At 35.6% G+C, this 21,812-nt stretch overlaps 1 protein-coding gene across 6 annotated transcripts in view; it reads left to right on the top strand.

Annotated features, from left to right (window-relative positions):
- The window catches only part of TFPI (tissue factor pathway inhibitor), a 102,637-nt gene that overhangs the window by 17,060 nt on the left and 63,765 nt on the right, over positions 1–21,812 (top strand). The window contains exon 2 of one of the 6 annotated variants that reach the window (XM_037849518.1): positions 20,460–20,594. The exons of the other annotated variants lie outside the window; for them this stretch is intronic. The gene's annotated coding sequence lies outside the window, so the exon portion shown is untranslated. The remainder of the gene's footprint in view (positions 1–20,459; positions 20,595–21,812) is intronic. 6 annotated transcript variants of the gene reach the window in all.

The following is a 21,812-nucleotide window of genomic DNA, read 5'->3' as shown; positions in this document are numbered from 1 at the left end:
ATAGAACATAATCATGGAGCTATTTTGTCTTGCATGCTCAAGGAAGGGCTATTGGAGAAGATAGACTTGATGGAGAAGCAACATTTCCATAGCATTCATGTAACTGAGCCAGGGCCTGATTCCAGGAGCAGGAAGGATTTCTCCTAGAAATTCCTCTCCAAGCATTTGGTAATGTCTCTGGCACTCTTTTGCATATTAGTGATAATGACTGCTCATTTTCATGTATTGTGGTAAATGTTACATACTTAGCTTTCCAGTCCTTGGAAAATTTATAATACAAACTCTGTTATGCAAAATTATGAAAAAATATCTCCAAGTTTTAAATTGGAGGAGTTGGCTTACATGTTAGTAAGTAAACACTAGTGCACATGAATCTCAGTCACTCCCACCCCCCTTCCCTGCCCAGTCAGATGATATAAGGGCAGTGATTCTGGGTTCTGAGACAAGTATACTAACAAAGTTTAGATGCACTTCCTTGAGAAAATAGGGAAGCGTAAGCGAGCTATATCCACAAAACACATGTATCCTTACACGGTGAACATCCATTTCAAGCCTTGTTGCCCTTTTTTTGCAGTGATTGCAAAGGAAAGCTACCATGGGCTGGGTCTAAATTCATCAATCTTTCCAGGCCTCTAACATGGACCAGTTTTTTGAAGGTCGCCTATCTTAAGCAGTTAAGATAAGATGGCTTTATTATTATTTTTTTTTAAGTTTTACCAGTTGTACTATCAGCATAAATTTCAATTATAACATTGTATGCACAGAAGCCCAAAAAACTGACTTACTATCATGGTTTGGAAACTATTTCAGTGTAAATTGATTACTTCCTTTATCAGCTCTCCACTGCCTTCTTCAAATCTTTAAAATTTTTATAACAAATCACACTAATGAATACACAGATCAATGTTCACATTTATCTTGCATTAAAATTTAACATTTGTTTTCTTAATTAGAGAATCTGAAGGTTTACAGAATAATCATACATACAACACAGGATTTCCATATACCACCCTCAACAACAACAACTTGTATTGATGTGGAACATTTGTTACAATTGATGACAGCACATTGTTATAACTGCACTATTAATTAAAGTCCATGGTATAACTTGGGGTTCACTGTTTGTGTAGTGTAGTTTTATGGATTTTTAAAAATTTTATTCTGTTCTCATATATACAATCTAACATTTCCCCTTTTAATCATACTCAGACATATTTTTCAATGATGTTAATTGCATTCACAATGTTGTGCTACCATCACCACCATCCATTACCAAAACATTTCCATCATTCCAAATAGGAACCCTGTACATTTTAAGCCTTAACTTCCCATTCCCTATCCCCACCAAGTCACTTGGTAACCTATATTCTAGATTTTTACTCTATGAGTTTGCTTATTCTAATTGTTTCAAATCAGTGCAAGCATACAAGATTTATCCTTTTGTGTTTGGCTTATTTTACTAGTATGATGTCTTCAAGATTCATTCACGTTCTTGCATGTATCAGGACTTCATTCATTTTTATGGCTGAATAATATTCCATTGTGTACATATACCACATTTTATTTATCCATTCATCAGTTGATGGACTCTTGAGTTGCTTCCATCTTTTAGCAATTGTGACTAATGCCACTATTAGTATGAGTGTGCAAAAATCTAATCAAGTCCCAGCTTTCAATTCTTTGGATATATACCTAGTAGTGGGATTGCCAGGACATATGATAGTTACATACCTAGCTTTCTGAGAACCCAGTAAACTGTCTTCCACATCAGATGCACCATTTTACACTGCTATCAGTAAAGAATAACTATTTCACCCCAACCTTTCCGACAATTATTTTTCCTTTTTTTAACAGTAGCCATTCTAATGGGTGTGAAATGGTATCTCATTGTGGTTTTGATTTGCATTTCCCTGATGGCTAATGATATTGACCATCTTTTCTTGTGCTTTCTGGCCATTTGTATATCTTCTTTGGAGCAGTATCTATTCATGCCTTTTTCTCATTTTAAAATGGGTTGTCTTTTTGTTGTTAAGTTGAAAGATTTCTTTATATATTCTAGATATTAATCCTTTATCAGATAGGTGGTTTCCAAATATTTTCTTCCATTGTGTAGGTTGTCATTTTACTTTCTTGATAAAGTCCTTTGAGGAGCAAAAGTTTTTAATTTTTATGAAGACCCATTTATCTAATTTTTTCTTTTGTTGCTGTGCTTTTAGTAAATTCTAGGAAACCATTGCATAACTGAAGGTCCTGAAGATGCTTCCCTACATTTTCTTCTAGGAGGTGGATAGTTCTAGCTCTTGTATTAAGGTCTTTGGTCCATTTGAGTTAATTTTTGTATATGGTGTGAGTCTTCCCTCATTTTTTTGCAAATGGAGATCTAGTTTTTCCAGCACCATTTGTTGAAGAGACTATTCTTTCCCAATTGAGTGGCTTCCTCCCTTGTCAAAAATCAGTTGGCCATAAATGTGAGGGTGGATACCTGAGATCTCACTTTGATTCCATTGGTCTGTCTGTCCTTGTGCCAGTGCTATGCTGTTTTGATTACTGTGATTTTGTAATAAGTTTTAAGATCAGGAGGTGTGAGTCCTCCAACTTCATTATTCTTTTTCAAGATGGCTTTAATTGTTTGGAGTCCCTTACCCACCCATATAAATTTGATGATTGGATTTTCTGTTTCAGCAAAGAACATTGTTTTAATTTTGATTGGGATTGCATTGAATCTACAAATGAGTAGCACTGAGATCTTAGTGATATTTAGTCTTTCAAGCCATGAACATGGAATATCCTTCCATTTATTTAGGTCTTCTTTGATTTCTTCTAGCAATATTTTGCCATTTTCTTTGTGCAAGCCCTTTACATTTTTGGTTAGATTTATTGCTAGATATTTGCTTCTTTTAGTTGCTATTGTGGATGGATTTTTTTCCCTTGATTTCTTCTTCTGATTGATTATTGCTTGTGTATAGCAACACTACTGATTTTGTGGTGTTGATCATATGCCCCACCGTTTTGCTGCACCACTTTTCCTGAAGTCATCTATTACTTCAAGGAGCTTTGTTGTGGATTTTTAATTATTTTCTATGTATAGAAGCAAGTGATCTGCAAATAGGAAAGTTTAATTTCTTCCTTTCTAGTTTGGATGCCTTTTATTTATTTTTCTTGCCTAAATGCCCTGGCAATCACTTCCAGTACAATGTTGAATAAAAGTGGTGACAGTGGTGACAGTGGGCATCCTTGTCTGGTTCGTGACCTTAGAAGGAAATTTTTTAGTCTTTAACCATCAAATAGGATGTTAGCTATAGGCTTTTTTATATATGCCCTTTATTGTGTTGAGGAAGTTTCCTTCTATTCCTAGTATTCTAAGTGTTTTTATTAAAAAGGGTGTTGGATTTTGTCAAATTCCTTTTCTGCATCAATTGAGATGATCAAGTGTTTTTTTCTCCTTCATTCTGTTATGTGGTGTATTACATTAATCACTGATAATGGTGTATAAATCTTTTATATGCTTTTCAATTTGGTTTGCTTGTATTTTGTTGAGGCTTTCTGCATGTATCTTCATAACAGATATTGGCCTGTAGTTTTCTTTTCTTGTGGAATCTTTTATCGGGCTTTGGTATGAGGGTGATTTTGGCCTCATATAATGACTTAGGGAGTGTGGAATACTGAATAAAGCCTTTAAAACATGATTGTAAAACTGCTCAAAGTGATGAAGAAAAACAGACTGAAAGAAGTAAAGAATATCAGGAAAAAATGAATAAATAATATGAGAGTCTAAGTAAAGAGACAGAAATTTTAAAAAGGAACTAAACAGAACAACTGGAGTTGAAGACCACTTTAAATGCAATGAAAAATGTCCAGGAGGGTTTCAAGATCAGAATGGAGCTGGCAGAAGAAAGAATAAGTGAACTTGAAGACAAGTCACTTGAAGTGTGTCAGGCTAAGAAGCAGAAAGGAAAAAGAAATAATAAAAATGAAAATAGGCAAAGAAACCTCTGGGACACTATCAGGCATACCAATATATGCATTATGCAAGTCCCAGAAGGAGAAGAAAGAGAGAAAGTGGAAGAAAGAATAGTTATAGAAATAGTGACAGAGAACTTCCCCCAACTTAGTAAAAGCATGAATATGCACATCCAAAAGCCCAGAGAACACCAGACAGGATTAACATGAAGAAAAATACAATCCACCATATATTTATCACATTATCAAATGCAAAGGACAAGGAAAGAGTTCTGGAAACCACAAGAGAAAAGCAACATGTTATGCACTAGGGAGTCCCAGTTAGATTGAGTGTTAATTTCTCATCAGAAAACATGGAGGCAAGAAGGAAGTGAGTTAAAATACTTTAAAAAGTGTTGAAAGAAACAACTACCATGTGGTAGATTTTATATCCAGCAAGACTCTCTCAAAAATGAAGGTGATATTAATGCATTCTCAGATAAACTAAAGCTGAGGGACTTCATCAACACTAGACCTGCTCTACAATCAGTGCTAAATGGAGTTCTTCAGACTGAAAGGAAAGGACCCTAGACAGTGGTTCAAAGCAGCAGGAAGAAATAAAGAACTATGATAAAGGTAACCATTTGGGGAATTATAAATGCCGGTAATATGGTATTCTCTTGTTTAGAGCAAACTAAACCCAAAGTGAGTAGAACGAAGGAAATAACAAAGATTAGAGCAGAGATAAATGAAATAGAAAACAAATAAACACAAAACAATAGAATCAACAAAACCAAAAGTTGGTTCTTTGATAAGATCAGTAAAATTGCAAACTTTTAAGCAGACTGAAAAAGAAAAAAACAGAGAAGATGCATATAAATAAAATCAGAAATGAATAGGACGATATTACTACTGGCCCCACAGGAAAAAAAAATGGGTCTTAAATACTATGAACAATTGTTTGCCAACAAATTACACAACCTAGATGAAATGGACAATTTCCTAGAAACACACAAGCAACGTACCCTGATTCTAGAAAAAAATAGAAGACCTCAGCAGACCATTACAAGTAAAGAGATTGAATCATTCATCAAAAACCTCCCCAAAATAGAAAAGCTCAGGACCAGACGGCTTCACAGGAGAATTCTTCCTAAGACTACTCCAATTCTGCTCATTAACATCTACATTTTATTTCAGCAACAGTATTTTTAAAATTCTAACAGTATAGAACAATAATTAAAGATACTTTCTTCAGAGTCAAGTATACCTATTCTATTTACACCCAATTTTTTTTTTGACAATTTATTTTATCATTTGAATCAGTTTCATTCATAAAATAGGGATCAGATAACATTTTCTTAGGCTGTGAGATTTAATATATGAAAATAGAATAATAGTAGACATTCAATAATTGAAATTATTTGCATTATGATTATAATTAAAATGAAAAATTATAATTTAACCACCCTTTTGGTAATGAAATGTCTTTAAAGCAGGCATTTAATGAGAAAATCTAAAGAAGTACTTAATCTACAATATGAAAATTAACCTCATATAATACAAGAACTGACTATAAGAACATATAATTATATGTTTGAAATTAGGCTAAAATAAAATAGCAATTTGCTCTTTTCAACTATATTCAAGATTTCTGTGTGTGTGTGTGGTTTCTATTTCTTTTAAAGTTATTGAGAAAAAAGAGAAAATATGGTACTTGACAGATTTTTAAGTCTCTATTTGTATGTGCCCTTGTTTAGACGTTCTAATCATTTAATCAGGCTTTGCCAGGTGAAATTCTATTTCCTATTCTCCAGCATAAGGGGCAAACCCTTAGGTTTCCTGGGTTTATAAGCTATGCCCTTCTCTAATGTGGTTAACTAAGATTTGGGCAAAATGCCAACTTCCTATAAATATATAGACATAGTGAGGAAAATTTTTACAGTAATTAATATAATCACTTAATACTGAGGTAAAGAGTTTGAGGCAGGAATAAAAAAACAGTTAGGCCTTTGGAGGATTGTCTGTTATGTGAATATATCTCAATAAAATTGCATTTAAAAAAACAATTAGGCAAGTCACTGAATCAAAAATTTTAATGACTACAGTAAAAACTTACATTGGCTAATGAATTTTACTTGTGGGATTAAAAAATCAGGGAAACTAATTTTTATCCTTCAGTTCCCTTGGTGATACTGCCTAACCACATTATTTGGGCCACAAAAAAGGTAAATTTTAAAAAGAAATCTAGAGAGACATAACTAATTAATATATTTGTTAATTGTTATTTTCTTGAATTAGACATTTTTCTCTCTTTCTCATTAAATCTTGTTCATTTTAAAGTGAGTATGGGATAATATAATCCAGGATCTAATCCTGTCTCTGTCACTTACTAGCCATCTAGACACATGACATTGGAAAATAAATCTCTTTTCATTACTGACTTGATTCATTTTACCTCACAGCTATACAGCAATTTGTCAGGACACAGTGACCTAAGACCTAAGAAAGCACTTTAAAAATTATAAATCAATACAAAAACTTGATGTTTTTTAATGATATATCTTTGCATTTCTAATATCATTTCTTAAAATAAATGTGGTATATATAGTATATAGCCAGAACCTTATTATGTTTTATCTTGATTTTAATGTTAGGTCATTGGTGAATAATATTGATGCCAAAATAATGCTTATATTGATGAGTCATTGCTCCAGAAATATTGGACCCAAGAGGGAAATTAACAGAGATAAAGGAAGCTATGTTATGACTTGTTAGAATTTGGAATGTGGCAAATATGCAGTTGCTCAGCCTTAGACCTCCCTAGGGAAATTGCCCAAACATTTGCATTCCCACAATGTATTTATTCAGAAAATACTCTTCCTGAGAAAATTTCAGCTCCCAAGGCTCTCACTAAGATTATGCAAGTTCTATAACTCCCTTCTGGAACAAGTGTTGGAAGTCTAGTAGGAAAATGTATTGAAAAAAAGCTCTCTCCAGATGCTGGTCATTTTGTATATTTGGGGATGTTCGGTTGAGACTACTATTTATAAAAAGAAAAAGAACACCATTATTTGCTTTTTCAATTAGAATTACTGTAGAGTTTCTTGTCTTCCTCTCTCCCAACTTTTAGTCTATTATTTCTTTTCTTCATTCACTACACCTAGTGTTAGTGTGCTGCAAACTCACTCTAAATAAAACAGCCAGAAAGTACATGGTTAAAGGTAAAATAGGCAGGCAGATTCGTGGGCAGAAGGGTAGCCCCTGGGGATCGGTCATATGGATGGCAGCAATCAACACCAAGAGGATAACGGTATTAGCTACTGCTGAGCAGAAAATTGGAATTAATCTTCAAGGCTTTTTTTCCCCTTTTCTGGTTGTCAGGTTTTGTCTCTCCTGACTTTTAATATTACCTTTAAAAAAGAAGTAGCCACAATGAAATTTCTTTCTTTTACACATGACAAAGTACTCGCAGAGTGTAAAGACTGATAGTAAAATTTTTAAAAAGATATGTTCAACAATATGTGATGATAAAAGAAAATCTAAACTAGGAAGTTTATATATGCACCATTCTTGTAATGTATTCACTAACATAATTTTTCCAGTGAACTGAAAGAAGAAAATAATGTGAGTGTATCCCAAATTTACAATAGAATAAATTATTGCCTACCAGTTGTGTTATCCCTTTCCCAAAATGATATTCTAGGAATTTAATGCTGTTATTTCCAGCTTCCTATCGGTCTCTTCCATTCTCTTTGAACTTTTTGCTCTTTGAATCCTCCCACAACTCCTCATCCACATCAGTATTCGTTGCCACTACCTTCAAGATGTTTCCTTCCTGGAGCCAAAGCCAAACTGCCAAATATTTATAGCTCCAATAAGCTTGGATCCTTAGAAGTACTTTCATTTTATATTGATATGTTCCACCTCACCTCAAAACTTGTAACCTAGCCATTTCCAGCTTCCAAAACCTAACCAAATTAGAGTAAAAAATGTTTCTCAGTTTGGCCCTAAAGTCTTTCAGAATCTTTGCTGTATTTTTAATTATTTTTAGTCTTTCACAATGTCTGAGATGGCATTCTCAACATAAAATAGGTTCACTGAATACTGAGTGTGTTTTTATGTGCACCCAAAATGGTGACAAGAGTTACTTATAAAAATAATAATGCTAACATTTATTGAGCATTTACTCAATTGTGCAAACCTATGAGGTAGGTTCTAGTAAAGACCTCATTTAAAAGATGAGTAAACAGATGCAGAACAAAAAGGATAAATATTTTGTCAAAATCACAGAATTAGTTAAGTTACAGAACTGGTATTTGAAGCCTATAAGTCTAACTTCAGTCTTTTCCTCTTAACCACTAAGCAAACATATTTTTAAAGCAAAGAAAAAAAGGGAAAAAGGAAAAGAAAGAAAGAAAAAGGTTATCTGGTGAGAGAATCACAGCATGGGGTGTTATTTTTTATTTAATGGCTCTTGGTTTCCATATGGGATATAACCATTTCCACTACAGTGATATACCTGCCAAGCAACACAAAATAACCCTATAAGCAGCTGGAAGCAGGGTGCTCCCCAGACAATGATGGAGACAAACTGACCAATTCTTGGGAAAGCAGCTTTTTATAGTCAGTGACCATGAACTCCGGAGTCATAGAGTGATGGATGCAAATACTAGCTCTGTCTCAATCTACTTGAGGAAGTTATATTCCCTTTCTGAGCTGCAGTTTTCTAAAGATGGGTATAATACTTCTTAAAGGATAGTACTGTTCACATGAAGTTCATAGAGGAGCTTATATCCTCAACAAGTCTAAATCTCACAGTTATTTTTTCCTTTCCATCTCTGACTCCTCACTAGTTCAACACGGACCAGTGCCCTTCCTTTAACATATTCTCTCTTCAAGAATGTTAATTCCATGAATAAATAGTGAAATAATGACTAATAACTTTTTAAAATATACCTTTCTTAGTCATCCCTCCTACACAGTTATCATATCTCTCAATTAAATTTCAGTAATCCTTCTTGTCTTCCTCCTTTCATTTGGATGATAGATGCATACTGCAGCCTAATTTTAGTTCACTATGTTTATCTAATTTATTCATTTATTCATCAAGTATTACTTAGATCAGTTTTGTGTGTTGGAGATAGAATTATAAATAAGTTATACAAAGTGTCTGTACTAAGAGTGAAAGAAATTTTAGTGGTAGAGACAAATAGCACACATGTAAACAAAGAAATAGCATCAAGTAGATGCTATAGTGCTAGTCAAAACACAAGGCAGAATTGTGAATGCAAAATGGCGCAGTAGCTTTGAAAAAAATCCTGGCAGTTGATGAAATGGTTAAACATAACTACCAAATGATCCAATAATTCCATTACCAGATATATACCCAAAATAAATGAAAATAGGTCCACATAAAAACTTACACATGAATGTGTATTATTCATAAGCCAAAAGATAGAAATAGAAATAACTTAAATGTTCATCAACTGATGAATGGATGAATAAAATCTGGTATATGCACACATGCAATGGAATAGTATTCAGCATTAAAATAAATAAAGTACTGAAACATGCTAGAGCCTGGACTACACTTGCAAACATGCTAAGTGAGAGAAACCATTCAGGAAGAATTAAATAATGCATGACACCATTTACTAAACTGTCTTATATACTCAAATACAGAGAGACAGAAAGTAGATTAGTGGTTATGGTGGGGGGGATGAGGTGATGGGGAGTGATGATGTGGGGCTTAATTTTAAAACTGATTGTGGTAATGACTACACAACTCTGAATATATTAAAAACTATAGAATTGTAAAAAAAAATCGAGTTTATCAAAATTAAAATTTGTCCTCATCCTAAGACAGTTTTAATAAAATGAAAAGACAAGCCACAGACTGAAATAAAATATTTATAGTAAATATATTTGACAAAGAACTTAAATACATAATATATAAAGAACTTCAACTCAACAATAGAAAAACAGAGAACCTTAAAAAAAAAGCAGATTATAAGGACAGAGAATGACAGGGGAACTGTAGTGGTTCCTTTATAAATACAGTGCTCAAGATGTGGGGTTTTTAAAATGCAATTTTAGTGAGATATATTCACATACCATACAATCATCCAAAGCGTACATCACTTGTTCACAGTATCACCACATAGTTGTGCATTCATCACCACAATCAAGTTTTTGAACATTAACATCAGTCCAAAAAATAAGAATTAGAATAAAAATTAAAATAAAAGTAAAAATGAATATCCAAAACATTTCATACTCCTTACCCCCACCCCCATTATTCATTTATTTTTTGTCCTCCTTTTTTCCTACTCATTTGTCCATAAACTGGATAAAGGGAATGTGAGCCACAAAGTTTTCACAATCACACAGTCACACCGTATAAGCTATATAGTTATATGATCACCTTAAAAAATCAAGGATACTGGATTGCAGTTTAACTGTTTCAGGTATTTCCTTCTAGTTATTCTAGTACACTAAAACTAAAAAGGCAAATCTATCTAATGCATAAGAATAACCTCCAGAATGACCTCTCAACTCCATTTGAGATCTCTCAGCCACTGAAACTTTATATTGTTTAATTTCTCTTCCCCATTTTGGTCAGGAAAGCTTTCTGAATCCCACAATGTCAGATTCAGGCTCAGTCCCGGGAGTCATCCCCCAAGTTGCAAGGGAGATTTATACCCAGGGAGTCAAGTCCCACGTAGGGGGGGAGGGCAGTGGGTTCACCTGCTGAGTGGACCTAGAAATGGGCCACATCTGAGCAATGAAAGAGGTTCTCTGGGGGTCACTCTTAAGCACCATTACAAGTAGGCTTAGCCTCTCCTTTGCAGTAACAAGCTTCAAAAGGGCAAGCCCCAAGATTGAGGACTTGGCCTACTAAAATGGTAGTCCCCAATGCTTGTGAGAATATCAGAAATTCCCCAGGTAGGGAGGTTTAATGCTTCCACATTCTTCCCCAGGCCCTCAAGGGGGTTTTGCAAATCCTACTTACTCTCTGCCCAAATTACTCTGGGCTGTATTGAGGTTTCCTGCTAACCTGTAAAAACCAACCAGCTCTCACCTATATTCAAAGTTCCATGTAATTATGTTGTTTGAATAAAGTGACCCTACAAGTTAAACTATATAGCATGCTACAGAAGTTGAGGTTTTAAAAGACAGTCAATATCATCCTTTACCCTTTAGTCTGGTTTACCTTAGTTATAATCAAGTCCATTTTATTCGTATCTCTAATTGAAGTCTAATCTCTTTTTCAGCTTTTTATTTACATTTGCTGTATGGGGTACTGCTGACATTCATAGCTGCTGAAATCTGGCTCTGAGTCTCAGGTTTCACACACATACCCAAAGTTACAGGGACCAACCAGGTTATACACAAACAGCTCAGCATCTCAGAATTTGGAGATAACCATTACAACTCATGAATAGATGTGACTACTGTCAGAGCTTACAATCTGGGAACCTTTACCATAAGCCTTCCTCTGATAACCTATGCTCTCAGATTCAATTCTCAGAGTTTGCACATTATAGTTAGTCCATATTAGTGAGGTGTTATACTGTTTGTCTTTTCGATTCTGGCTTATTTCACTCAACATACTGTCCACAAGGTCCATTCACCTAGGTGTATACCTCACAAATTCATTTCTTCCTGACACTGCTTGGCATTCCATTGTATGTATAGACCACAGTTCAACATTCCAATTATCACTTGAGATACCCTTAGGCCACCTCCATCCATTGCAAATCATGAATATGGCTGCCATAAACACCAGTGTACAATGTCCACTCATGTTCATGCTCTCAGTTCTTCCAATTATGTACCCAATAATGGGGTTGTAGGACCATATGGCAACCCCATTGTTAGCTACCTGTGGAACCACCACACTGCCCTCCAGCTGGGCTGCACCATTCTACTTCCCTACCAACACAGAATAGGTACATCCCTCTCTCCACATTTTCTCCAGCACTTGTTTACCTCTGTTTACTTTTTCAACAGTTTTATTCACACACCATACAATCTGCCCTATGTAAACAATGATTCCCAGGATAAACACATAATTATTCACCACCACAACTTATATGAGGACATTTCCATCTCTTATATGAGGAAAAGGAAAAAAAATGAAGAATAAAAATACAAAAGATAGAAGAAAAATAAACGTAAAACACAATGAAAAGGTCAGACAACATCAGCACCACTGAGAATCCTGTATCACTCCCTTAGATCTCCCTCTTAAAATTTGGTATATTGCCTTCGTTACAATTAACGGAAGAATCTTACAATGTTACCATTAACTACAGACTATAGTTTGCATGGATTGTATTTTTTCCCTATACCATCCAATTTTCACACCTTTCAATGTTGATATTCATTTGTTCTCCCTCATTTAGAAACATTCTTGTATTTTTACATTTAATCACCCTCATTGAGAAACATTCTTATATTTTTACATTTAATCACCATCATTGATCACTCCTGGTTTCACCAAGTTATACAATCCAAGTCTTTATCTTCTATCTTCCCTTCTGGTGTCATACATGACTTATCCTTCCTCTTTCAACCACACTCACACTCATCTTTGTTCAGAGTACTTACAATATTGTATTACCATCACATACTATTATGCTATCCCGTCCATTTCTGGATCTATACAATCAATCTTGTTGAACCTTCTGTACTCCTTCATCGTCGAATGCCCTATCTCTAACCTCTTTCTATTTCCTGATAACCTGTGTTCACAGCACTCAAATTTCACACATCAAAAGTCCACATTAGTGACACCATACAGTATCCATCATTTTGTTTCTTGCTAATTTCACTCAACGTAATGTCTACTGTCTACCATTTTGTCTTCTGGATCTTATATGTCATACCTTATTTTATTTTTATTTTTTCCTCTCTCTTTTTACCCTTACTGATAGTCTTCATTTCTACACTCTTCTCCAACCCTCTCTCTCCTTTCTTTTCCAATCTGCTTGTAGTGCTCCTTTAGTATTTCTTGTAGAGCAGGTATCTTGTTCACAAACTCTCTCACTGTCTTTCTGAAAATATTTTAAACTCTCCCTCATTTTTGAAGGACAGTTTTGCCAAATATGGAATTCTTGGTTGGTAGGTTTTCTCTTTCAGTATCTTAAATATATCATACCATTGCCTTCTCACCTCCATGGTTTCTACTGAGAAATCTACACGTAGTCTTATTGAGGTTCTTTTGTATGTGATGGATTGCTTTTCTCTTGCTGCTTTCAGAATTCTTTCATCATCTTTGACATTTGATAATCTGATTATTAAGCATCCTGGAGTCAGTCTACTCAGATCTATTCTGTTTGGGGTACTCCGTGCTTCTTGGAGCTGTAATTTTGTGTCTTTCATAAGAGATGGGAAATTTTCAGTGATTATTTCCTCCATTATTCTTTCTGCCCCTTTTCCCTTCTCTTCTCCTTTTGCAGCACCCATGATATGTATATGTGTGTGCTTCATGTTGTCATTCAGTTCCCTGGGACCCTGCTCATATTTTTACATTCTTTTCCCTGCCAGTTCTTTTGTGTGTAGGATTTCAGATGTACTGTTCTCCAGTTCATGAGTCCTTTCTTCTGCCTCTTCAAATCTGCCATTATATGTCTCCATTGTGTTTTTCATCTCTTCTGTTGTGCCTTCATTCCCATAAGTTCTGCCAATTGTTTTCTCAAACTTTCAAGTTCTTCTTTGTTTGCCCAATGTCTTCTTTACAGCTTTCATCTCTTTTGCTGTATCTTCCCTCAACTCATTGATTTGATGTTTGAATTGATTTGGGAGATTTGTTTGATTAACAACCAGCTGTTTCAATTCCTGTAACTCAGTTGAAATCCAAGTTTGTTCATTTGAATGGGCCATATCTTCATTCTTCCTAGTGTGATCTGTAATTCTCTGTTGTCTAGGCATCTGGTTTCCTTGATTACCCAATCAGATTTTCCCAGACCAGACATGCCCAGGTTTCAGGAGGAAGTTGTAAACAGTATCAGGTTTCCCTGAGGGTAAGACCCAGAAGATTGTCAGACTTTCCTGTGAGGCCTCTAGACTGTGCTTTTCCTATCCTGCCCAGCTGGAGTCACTCAGCAGCTCATAGCTCCCCACCATCGTAAAGAGGTAAAGTGTCTTTAAGTCTCAGTGGACACTGTCTGGACCAGGGGAAAGAGTGTGAGAATCCAAGCTTAAGCTGTTTCTGTCCCCCCCTCCCCCACCCCAGGCACTGGAGTCTGAGTTCTCTGAGGGAGGGCAGCCATTTGAGGTGGGCCACCCCTTGAGTTTTTCCTTTGACTCTCTATCTTAACTCCACACTTGCCTGGGTCAGTGCTGACAACTTAAAATGCCTGAGACTTTCTCTACTTGTCTCTTACTTAGAGTGAGAGACAAAAAAAAGGAAAAAAGCAAGAAGGCCCCTTTTCAGAGCCAGTCCCTAGACTTCCAGTTTACCAGGCAAGAACTGCAGTTGGTACCTGGTTCTGTGTGCCTCTTTTCTTGGTACACAGCCCTTTTCCAGTATTCCAAGCTCAGCAGACTCCAAAAACCTTGGTTTTTAAATTATTTATGTATTTTTTTCCATCAGCCCCACTTCCTCTCTGCCAGGATAACCTCTGTGTTCCTTTCCTGCTTGTTCTGGGTTTATCTGTGCATATAGCCTGTATTCAGTGGTCCAGACCTCTAAATTAAAACCACAATTCAAGCTTGGTTGAGCTACTTCCCATGCTCCAGCAGGGACTGCTTCTTTCTTCCACAGTGAAGTTTTGCAACTCAGCCTGCCATGCTGGTGGGGTTGGGGCACCAGCTCCCCAGCTTGGAGAGTTTTACTTATAGTTCTATGCTGTGCTCTCAGCCATTCCACCCATTCTTGACTGGTGTATGATGTTGTCCAATCATGGATGTTCACCCATCAGTTGTTCCAGACTCTTTTCTAATTGTTTCTGGTTGTTTCTAGATGTTTCTTGCTATTTACTAGTTGCTCTAGGGGGCTAACTAAATTCCACACCTCCCTATGCCACCATCTTGCCCTGCATCCCTGTTTTGTTTTTTAAGGAGAGGACAGCTAACCAGAATTCTGAATAAAATAAGGGAGTCTGCTATTTCAGTGTCTTGTAGAAGACTGTCCCAGGAGAACAAATGACAATTTCAAAGTACTAAACCTAAATTGAGCTTGGTGTGTTAAAGACCCAGTAGTTTCAATGGAGTTAAGTGATTAAATAGTCAGTACCCATGAAGCTGAGCAAGTACGGGATAGAGTGTTAGGAAATAAAGTTGAAAGTATAGCTGGAAATAATTTGCTGAACACTTTCCACTGTGAGATGATCCTGCCTTATGATAATCATATTGATACAGCAAAACATCTTTCAGTTCCTGCCTTATGTGTCTGCCTTATACAGGTCCACTTAGAAAACTTACAAATTCAAACACAATTTGTCCAGAACTGAATTCATCCCTAGTGTGCATTCATTGTAATTTACCTGCTCATATAAAGAGCACAAAAAATCACTTTGGATATCCTTGAATCCTCTCTCCTTCCTATCTTACATCTTCTCAGTCATTCAATTGTATCAATTCTTAACTAAAAAAATCTCTCACACCTGTCCTTTGCTCTGCAATTCCCACAATTCCCTCTTCTTAATTTCAGTCTGACTCCTTGCAATAGTCTAGCTGGTATTTTCTACAATTTTATCATCTTTTCTCCTTACCGTCTCTCCTGGCATTTTCTGAACACAAATCACATCATGCTTTTTGTTTTTTCTGGTTCAGAAAATCCAATGACTTCCTCTTATCTATAGCATTATTTTACAAGGTATATTCCAAAGAACTATTTTATGAGAAAATAGTTCGTTGTCATATAAATCTGGGAAAATAGTGTTTACTATATTCTCCCTCAGGAGATACAATTGCACATTAGCATACTGAAGACTAAAAATCTCCTAAGGTTGAAAAACCTATATAAATTTGTTTAACTCAGATATAAATATTAACCTATGTATTAACCTAGGAACCATTTTTATATGACAACTAACTAACATCTAGCTGAACTTGTATTCCAAGAACACACACTGACCTAAAAGGATAAAATTGCTGCTGCAAACTAATGTTGATGTGAACAGAGCATGTAGGTTAAATGACAAAACAATAAACAAATGTGTAGATTTTTAGAACTGGAAAGAAATTTAAAGACAATCTTGCCAATGTCATGAAACATACATTTCTAGCCAAAGGCCACCCAACAGGCTGATGGCAAAGCTGGGCTTAGAATTTGCAGTTTATTATTCCAACATATAAATACAAATTTTATTCAAGTTCAACAATTTGATATATATTTATTGTCCATATCTACATGGCTGGTTCATGCAAGGATATCCTAACAATTCATGTTGGCACTTATAACTGCATTTTTAAAAACTCAATGGTAGGCTCGATCTAAGACGGTGGCATAGAGAAGAGTGGAAGCTAAGTAGTCCCCCTGGAACAAAAAAAAAAAAAAAACAGAAACAACTAGTAAATAATCCAGAATAATTGTTGGGGACAAATGTGACCGTCCACTCATCATACACCAACCTGAATTGGGAGGAATGCCCGAGATCACAGCATAAAATCTGTAAGTAAAAACTGCAGATACAAATCGGGAGACCCCTCCCCCCACAGCCTGAGCTGCAAAGCCTTGTGGTGCCAGAGAGAAGCTCTCTCCCAGCAAGTGAATATAGTTCAGCTGAGCTCCAAATGGGGTTTTAATTAGCGAGTGTGAACTGCTCACTACGAGGTACAAATCCCCAACAAGCAGACAGAGGCTTTGAGTGATGATTGACCTTGGAGAGCTGGAGGGTCACCTTGGACTAGCTCTGAAGGGGTCTCTCTGTTCCTTTTTCAGCTCAATGGAGAAAGCCTCAGCCATTTTCAGTTCCCAGTTCTGTAACCCAGACAAGGGTATAGCACAGGCAGAGAGAGACCATTGAAATGCTAATGACCTCTGCATAGAAGGTCTATCTTCTCTAAGAGGAAAGTGGTGGGGCCCAGCTCTACTACCTGCCTTCCATTCAGAACCAAACCCTAGAGCCTGGGGAAAACAATCATACCATCCTTACAACCAGTCAAGAATGGACAGCAAAGCACAGTGACTGGAGGCATCAGACAGTGTACTAATTTTCTAAGACACACCCTCAGGGAAACTGAATACTGAATATTTCTTCCTTCTGGGACCTGAGCCCATTCTGGTCTGGGGAGGCCTGATTGGAGTAACCAAGGAAACCATGCCTAGACAACAGAAAACTACAACCTACACCAAGAAAAATGAGGTTATGGCCCAGTCAGGGAAACAAACTTGCACTTCAACTGTGATGCAGGAATTGAAACAACTAATAATAAGTCAATTCAAAAAGTTTAGGGATGATATGGTGAAAGAGCTGAACCATATAATGAAAACACAGGACATACATAAGGTAGAAACTGAAAGTTCAAAAAACCAACTGGCAGAATCTATGGAAATGAAAGGCACAACACAAGAGATGAAAGATACAATGGAAACATACAACAGCAGATCTCAAGAGGCAGAAGAAAACACTCAGGAACTGGAGAACAAGGCACCTGAAAGCCTACACACAAAAGAACGGATAGAGAAAAGAATGGAAAAATATGAGCAATGTCTCCGGGAACTTAAAGAAAAAATGAAAAGCAAGAATTTACATGTCATTGGTGTCCCAGAAGGAGAAGAGAAGGGAAAAGGGGCAGAAGCAATAATAGAGGAAATAATCAATGAAAATTTCCCATCTCTTACGAAAGACACAAAATTATGGATCCAAGAAGCGTAGTGTACCCCAACAGAATATCAAACATCAAAGATAAAGAGAGAATCCTGAAAGCAAGCAAGAGAGAAGTGATCTATCACATACAAAGGGAAGCTTGATAAGGGCTATGTGTGGATTTCTCAATAGAAACCATGTAGGCAGAAGGAAGTGGGGGTGATATATTAAGTTATTGAAAGAGAAAAACCACCACCAAGAATCCTATATCCGGCAAAACTAATCCTTCAGATATGAGGGAAAGCTTAAAATATCTCTGACAAACAGACAATGACCAAGTTTGTGAACAAGATACCTGCTCTACAGGAAACACTAAAGGAAGCACTGAAAATGGAAAGGAAAAGACAGGAGTGAGAGGTTTGGAAAACAATTTTGGGAGATAGTAGCACAGCAATGTAAGTACACTGAACACAGATGACTGTGAATATGGCTGAAAGAGGAAAGCTGGGATCATGTGGGAAACCAGAACAAAAGATGAACAATAGAGACTGGGGCTTTGTAACTCAGGGAAACTTAGGATGCTCAACAATTGTAATAAAAGTACAAATATGTTTTTACATGAGGTAGAACAAATGAATGTCAACATTGTAAGGTGTTAAAAATAGATTGGGGTTGGGGGGAAAATACATCAATTCAAACTAGATAGCTAGAATTAACAGAAACATGTATATTGCTTCTTTCATGTAACAAAAGCAATATACCAAAGCTAATGCATATGGAGGGGGTGGGGAATAGGGGAAGGGTATGGGACTCCTGGCATTGGTGTATGTTGTCTGACTCTTTAGTCTAACTTTAGGTTAACGCTATCTTTTCCTTTTGGCGCTTTCCCAGCTATCAAGTTTTTTTGTTTGTTGTTGTTTTTCTCTCTCTCTTGCCTTTTGTTTTGCCTCTCTGCCTTCTTCTTCGACTCTTCCTCTCCGTCTTTGTGGAAGAAATGTCCTTATATAGAGAGTGGTGATGGTGCTCAATACATAAATACGTGACTATATGGGGAACCAATGATTGTTTCCTTAGGATGGAATATATAGTGTTTGAACAAAACCATCTTAAAAGAAATGGGTTGATGAAGAAACCTTGAAGGCACTATATTGAGTGAAATAAGACAGACACATAAAGGCAAATATTGCAGGGTCTCACTGATACGAACTAATTACAATATGCAAACTCATAGACATGAAATATAAGTTACCAGGATACAGAATGAGGCTAAAGAATGGGGAGCGGTTGCTTATTATGAGCAGAATGTTCAACTACGGTGAACTTAAATATTTGGAAAGGGACAGGGGTGATGGTACCATGTAATGAGAATAACTAACAGTGCTAAAAGGTGTGTGAATGTGGTGGAAAGGGTAAGCTCAGAGTCACGCATGTCACCAGAAGGAAAGTTGGAAGTTAAAAGATTGAAATGTATAAAACAGTGAATCTTGTGGTGGACAATGTCCATGATTAACTTTACAAATATTAGAAAACTCTCTCACTAACTGGAACAAATGTATGTCACTATAACTAGAGATTAATAATAGAAAGGCATAAATGGAAAAATATATACCTCTTGCAAACTATATACTACAGTTAGTAGTATTTTAACATTCTTTCATCAACAGTAACAAATGTACTATACCAAAACTATGAATCAATAATGGAGGGGAGGGCATGGTTAGGGGTATGGGAGGATCTGAGGTTCCTTTTTTTTGCCTTTATTTCTTTTCTGGAGTAGTGAAAATGTTCTAAAAATTGAAAAAAAAAATAATTGTGTTGGATGCACAGCTGTATGGTAGTGCTGTGGGCAATTGATTATACACTTTGGATCTTTGGATAGTTGTATGGTATCTAACAATCTCAGTTAAAAAAAAAATATATATATATATATATATATATATATAATAAATTGGGGTGATGAATGCACAACTATATGACGGTACTGTGAACAGTTGATTGTACACCACGGATGATTGTATGGTATATGAATATATCTCAATAAAACTGAATTAAAAAAAATGCTTGGAAAAATATCCACAGGGTCTTCCTCAGAGAGAATAAAACTTGTTTAAAGGAGTGACAAGACAGAATAAAACTATTTATACCATAACATGTCCTACTGGATATATGTGTGTGTATATACCTGGATATGTATATATTACTTATATATGTGTGTGTGTGTATATATTTCTTTAGAGGCAGATGCATACCAAGACAACAAGTCAAATTCTTAATAGTTGTTACCTCTGGAATTTGGTTTTTGCTTGTAACCTTACACACTATCATGCATTTTTATTTTGTTAATAAATATGTAATATTTCTTTAATTATAAATAAAAGCAAAAGGAAATATTCTATAACCTTAAAAACAAACATAATGGTAGTGTATACATTCCTTAAAGGTCAAGGCTTTGCCTATTTTTAAATTTTAATTTCCTTTAGTGTCTAACATGTTATTATCCACTAACACATTTATATTGTATACTCTTGCTTGAACAATTATTTCAGATTCCACATTAAAAGACATTTAGCAAAAGGCTGGAGCCAGCACATCAAAAAGAAGTTTCCAACCAAAGAGTTGATATGATCAATCAATTATCATCATGCAAAAACTATGCTTGGTTTTGAATAGTAGATTATTGAAACATAAAATGTATTTTTGCTTCAATTTACAAAGAAGATATTAAGTCGGTTTCCTTCTGTTAAATTTTCTTTGAAACAGACTGATTTTCTAGAGTGGCTAAATGTAAATAAATGCCCAGAGCATTCTTAGCTGAGCTGCCACAACATATCTTGACAAATCACACACAAAAGATGATATTTGAGGAAGATGTTTGAAACCAGGTGCAAGATTATGGTAAGTTTAACAAGCTAAGAAACCTGATTTTCTAAATGTACCCAGCCATTGACTCATCATCAGTGTTGGTACTAGTCATAAATTCCATGAAGCTGGAATCTATACCAGGAAAGCTTAAATGAATTATTTTAAAAGAGTAGAATTATTGAAATTAAATTATGATAATTTGAAATAGAATTTTAATGAAATTTCAATTCAATAAAATCTCAATAAAATGTATAAAAAATACATTGAATACTTTGCATATGATGCTACATTTGTCTGGATAATGTAACAGCCAGATGGAAAGAAAGTAAAACTGTTCAAATATTAAGATTTTCTGTTTAAAAACAATGCAGTGAATAAGAGGGCAGGAAGACGTAAGTTCAAAAATTAAGGAAAGTTTTTCAAATTATACTCTTTGATTCTGGGATATTGACCTTTTTAACACACCTAGATAGAGGTCATCAAAGCCAGCATATTTCCAAGCATATCTGCATGATGTGATGCAAGACAACAAGAAAAAAGGCCATCAAGTGCTGGGTATCATCACGAAAGTCACTGGTGGGGGAGGGGGAGGAAGCAGTTCCCAGACTTGGAGAATATATTTGCAAACCATGTATTGATAAAGGACTTGCATCCAAAATTACTCTGAAGACTCAAAATATGTAAACAAACAACCAAATTTAAAAATAGGCAAAAGATCTGAATAGACACCTCACCAGAGAAGATCTATGGATGGCAAATGAGCATATGAAAAGATGTTTAACTCACTTGTCACCAGGAAATTGTGAATTAAAAAAAAAATGAGACACTGAAGATAGTTTGGTAGTTTCTTACAAGGCTAAACATAGTCTTAACCTATGATCCAGCAATCACACATCAAGATATTTACTCAAATGGGTTGAAAAGATATGCCCATGCAAAAATCTGCATACAAATGTTTATAGAAGCTTTGCTCATAATTGCCAAAAACTGAAAGCAACCAAGATATCTTTCAGTAGTTGAATGGATAAATAAATGGCAATACATCCATGCAATGGAATATTATTCAGCAATTAAAAAAAATGAACTCCCTAGCCATGAATAGATATAAAGAAATATTAAATGCATATTGCTAAGTATAAGAAGCAAATCTGAAAAGTCTACATAGAATGACAATCTGGAAAAAGGCGTTAACTATAGACAGTGAAAAGATCAGTGATTGCCAGGGGTATGGGAGGAGGGATGGATGAATAG

This window comes from Choloepus didactylus, chromosome 9 (assembly GCF_015220235.1).
Source record: "Choloepus didactylus isolate mChoDid1 chromosome 9, mChoDid1.pri, whole genome shotgun sequence".
Classification (NCBI taxonomy): Eukaryota; Metazoa; Chordata; class Mammalia; order Pilosa; family Megalonychidae; genus Choloepus; species Choloepus didactylus.
This window is presented reverse-complemented; position numbering and strand designations above follow the sequence as displayed.